The sequence below is a fragment of the Echinops telfairi genome, unplaced genomic scaffold, assembly GCF_000313985.2.
Source record: "Echinops telfairi isolate 266 unplaced genomic scaffold, ASM31398v2 ScPeMD7_8;HRSCAF=38, whole genome shotgun sequence".
Lineage (NCBI taxonomy): Eukaryota > Metazoa > Chordata > Mammalia > Afrosoricida > Tenrecidae > Echinops > Echinops telfairi.
The window spans coordinates 15,780,272-15,785,164 of NW_022103905.1; positions in this window are offsets into that span (position 1 = coordinate 15,780,272).

The following is a 4,893-nucleotide window of genomic DNA, read 5'->3' on the forward strand; positions in this document are numbered from 1 at the left end:
GAAGTTACTTTTGCTGTGGTCCTAAGAATGCCCAGATTCAACGACAGGGAGGAGGCAGATACTGTCACTGCCTCTGGGCTGACTCCAGGTGTATCCGGGCCATGTGGTGGCCCCGTATGACTGGCAGCCAGTGAAGAAAGCAGAGCGAACAGGCTGGGGATGCTGACGATGCACTCTGAACCGTTTCACAGTGGATTGAGTCTGTTTGCAACTGAGTCGCAGACATTTTTTTAAATCACATTCACATAATACTGTAGCTTTGGGCAGCTTAGTGTCAATGGGACAACGAAGTCATCTTGTCAGCGCTTCCTGAGTCGGAGAAAATGGTTCTTTCCCTTTCTACTTTAATTTTTCCCTCCTTAGGGCATGGAAACTCGTGAGTGTCCTTTCGGGGACCATCACTTTCAAGAGGCTAGCAAGTACTGGCTCCACTGGAACAGGGATTTGGATTTACAACAGAAAGCCAAACCACTGGTCCAGATTCAATTTTATAGTAACTCAAAACCAAACTCAATACCAACTCACAGAGATGCTGGAGGACACACCAGACCTGCCCCTGTGAGCTTCCCAGACGGCAACGCTTTAGGTAACTGGAGTAGAAAGCCCCTTCTTTCTCACTGGGAGAGCCGGGTGGTTTCGAACGTCAAATCATGCAGCCCAATGCGTAACCACTATGCCACCAGGGTTCCTTCAGTTTTATAAACTATAATAAAGTAATGGCAAAGTGATTTTGATACGTGGTTAGTTTTGTGGGTTTTTTTAAACAGAGATGAGGTGGCTGTGGTTCGTGGTCCCCATTTCTTCTCCAGGCTTCTCTGGTGTGGTTAGAAACTGGTCAAATCATGGGACTCGGTGTTCTTCAGCCTTTCGTTGTTACGTTTGTCCTGTTCCTGTCCTTTCCCCTCCGACCAGTGGTTCGCAACCTTCCTAAGGCCGAGACCCTTTGATACAGGGCCTCATGTTGTGGGGACCCCCAACCATAAAACTGTTTTCGTCGCTACTTCCTAACTGTCATTTTGTGACTGTTAGGAATCATAATGTAAATATCTGATATGCAGGATGTATTAGGCGACCCCTGTGAAAGGGTCATTCGACCCCAAAGGGGTCGCGACCCACAGGTTGAGAACTGCTGCCTTAGCCATTGCTGTTGAAATCTAGGTTCTTTCCCTTGTTTATAGTTTGTCTTGTTTGGTGAATCATAAAAGATGACTCCGCCTGTTTTCCTTTTGAAGTCCAAACATTCTGCTTTTATTTTGCTTCAGGTGCTCTTAATTAACTTGTCAAGCCTCTTGGCTGCTGGCAAGACAAGGGGACAGTTTGTGCCTGGGGTGTGCTTAGGAATTCATATTTGTATTAGGGTATCTTGAAAGCCTAAGCTGTGTTGTTTAAAACATTCTATGCCACACCACTGAAAATAGTTTCCTGGTGATAACAGATAATACTTTTGTAAAAGATGTAGCATCCATATATCATATATACGTATGTGACATTTTATTAAATGAAAGTAGATGAGGGAAAGAGAGAGAAACGAATTATGAGGGAGGGAGGGAGCGTCTGCTAGTTAAGGCTTGCTAAGAGAGCCCTGCAGGTCTAGTTGGGCACACACTGAGCTGCCAAACACAAGAGCTAAGGTTTGAACTCAACAGCTGCTCCCAGGAAGAAAGATGAGGCTGTCTACTCCTATAAGGCTTTAATAAGGTATTGGAAACCCAAAAGGGGGTTGTACCAGCTCTACAGAGTCACTGTGACTCCGACTCGGCACAGTGGTTGTGAGTTGTTTAATTCTGTGGTGGTAGTGGGTTATGTGCCGGGCTGCTAGTGTTGGTTTCTTGGGAAACAACTCAAGACGAGTCTATGTATTGTCAGCACCCTGCGGGAACAGTCTGCTCTCTCTTTGAGAGCCGGTGTGTGTTGGGATCAGTCGGAGGACAGCAGTGGGGTTTGGTTTGAAGGCGTTAGAGGCGACAGGAAAGTGTCAACACGGCTCCCTGACAAAAAGGACTTGACAGGGCAGTTGTCGTTTGCCGCTGTCGCACAGACTTCCCCTCATGGCCACCCCCTGGAGGAAGAGTGGAGCTGCTCCATCAGGGTTTCGGGGGAACAGATCACCAGGTCCTCTGCTAAGGCACCTCCGTGTGGGTTCAAGCCAACACTCTTTCTGTTAGTAGCCAAGCACCACCTACGGCTTTCTGTTTAATTAGGAAAGAAGGGGAAAAAATGCTGTGCATAAAACACACACACACACACACACACACACATCTATTACTGTCTAGTTGATGCCAATAGAATAAAGCGGCCTCAGAGGTTTCTTTCCAAGACTGTAAACCCGTAGAGCAGACGGCCACCTCTTTCTCCCATGGAGTGGCACTTGGGTTCTAATGACCAATCTTTTGGTAAACCGCCAAGCGCTTGAACCACATTATCCCCAGAATTCTTCTTCTTTTGAAAAAAATCATTTTATTGGGGGCGCATACAGCTCTTATCACAATCCATCCATCCATCCATTGTGTCAAGCACATTTGTACATTTGTTGCCATCAACATTTTCCAAACATTTTCTTTCTACTTGAGCTCTTGGTATCAGCTCCTCATTTCCCCCCTTCCCTCCCCAACCATCCCTCCCTCATAAACCCTTGATAATTTATAAATTATTATTTTTTCATGTCTTACACTACCGATGTCTCCCTTCACCCACTTTTCTGTTGTCCGTCTGCCTGGGAGGGGGTTATATATATATCGGGGTGATTGGTTTCCCCTTTCTTCCCCTTCCCCTCCTGGTATGGCTACTCTCAATATTGGTCCTAAGGGGTTTCTCTGTCCTGGATTCCCTGTGTTTCCAGCTCTTTTCTGTACCTGTGGACATTCTGGAGCCGGATTTGTAAGGTCATGGGCCATGATAGTGTATGGGGGGGAAGCATTAAAGAACTAGAGGAAAGCTGTATGTTTCATCAGTGCTATAGTGCACCAGAACTGGCTCATCTCTTCCTTGTGACCCTTCTGTAAGGGATGCCCAATTGTCTACAGATGGGCTTTGGGTCTCCACTCTGCCCTCTCTCTCATTCACATTGATATGATTTTTTGTTCTGGGTCTTTGATGCCTGATACCTGATCCCATCGACACCTCGTGATCACACAGGCTGGTGTGCTTCTTCCATGTGAACTTTGTCCTTATAACACAGAGAAGCAGAATATGTCTCACATCATGAAGTGCCAACTCTAAGCATTAAAGGTATGCTAAAAAGAAAAGGAAATTTGGGCTGGAATGATCTAAAGCTCAGGGAGGCATTGAAGTATGAGCCAAGATTTTTAATCAGCAGCAGGAGAATGGTCTACTCCAAAAGGACCCTGCCAGGGCCCAGAATTCTGGTCCTGATAAAAGAACATCCCTGCTCTGGACATCCCAGCACAGAGCAAGGGCAATCACACAAAACCAAAACCATTCAGATAGGGTTTCTGAGGCTGTAAATCTTAGCAGGAGCAGAAAGCCTCATTTTTCTCCCACAGAGGGGTTGGCAGGTTTGAATCCTCGACCTTTCGCTGAGCTCCATAGGGAAATTAGTACTGTGGGGGAATAGAAGCTTCCAGCTGGGGTCCAGGAGGCAGGATAAGGTGGCCTTAGGGAAGCTTGCTAGACAAAGACCTGGCTCAGACGCATCAAAGTATGAGCATTACTTAATTAGTTTGGTTTGGGCAGGTTACCCATGTTCATGAAAAAAAGAGGCTCCTGCTGAGAACATTTCTTCTGGTATACTAATTAATCTGATCAGAAGGATTAAATTGGGAAGGATGCAGAAATGAAAGTGGACTCCTTGGAGTGGTTCCCAATTTTCGCTAGAGCATCTGTCTCCTTGGCTTGTGCTTACATAGCACCTTGCATCATTTTTGAGCATGCTTCTATTTTCCAGATTATAGGATGAGAGGCGCGCTGGAGGTCGTGGGGGTGTGCAAGCCTCCCAAGTCTCCTGGCCTGTGATCCTTGTGTGCTGTTTGCCGTTTGGGGAGATAGTTCTGAGAGCTGAACTATAAAGAGAAAGCGAGAGCTGGGTGTGATGTTTATTAAACTGTCTTTCTCTTTGCACTAGCCAGGGGGAGGTCTCCCCCACCCCTCCCCGCAAACAATTGAATACATTTGAAAATAGGTCTGTGACACATTTTATGTCAACTTGGCTGAGCCTGGGTTCTCACTGGTTTGGCAGTTAAAGCTGCCAATTCCCTATGCTGTGACCTAACATAATATAATCAACTCCACAATGCGATCTGCAGTGAGCAGCCAATCAGTTGTACAAAGATTAGGGTGCAGTGCAATTCCCTTATTCAGGCCACAGTACTGATGCAATTGAAAGGAAATTTCGTCAGGGTCTACTTATGCAAGTAGACTGCAGAAAAGCTAGCTTGCTTTTTCAGTGTCTGGATCCGGCACCTGGCTCATTGACCTCTAGTTCTTTGGGCTTGAGTGAATGGCCTGCCAGGTGGCTTGCTGATCCTGGGGGTGGTCCTGGGCCTGCCATCTGACCTGCAGAGTTCTGCAGCCACAGCCAAATCTGCTGACCTTGGATTTCTCGGCCTCTGCTGCCACCAGCCTGTGGTTTTCTTGCTGGTTTAGGGATCATAGGCCCCCAGAGCTACAGGAGTTAGGAGAACCCTTCTGCTTAACCTCTGACCCACTGACTTGGAACCTGCCTGAACCTGGACTTGTCCACATCTACACTTGCGAGCCATTTCTTGATAGGAATTTCTCTCTATCTACACACGTGTCACTGGCTTGGCTTCGTTAGTGACCCCAACCTAACACAAAGCCTAAAGCGCGGAGCATCTCTGAGTTGTGTGTTGGAAAGAGCACTTGGGCATTGATTTTGAAATCTGAGGCTACCACGTACCGGCTTTGTGTCCTGGG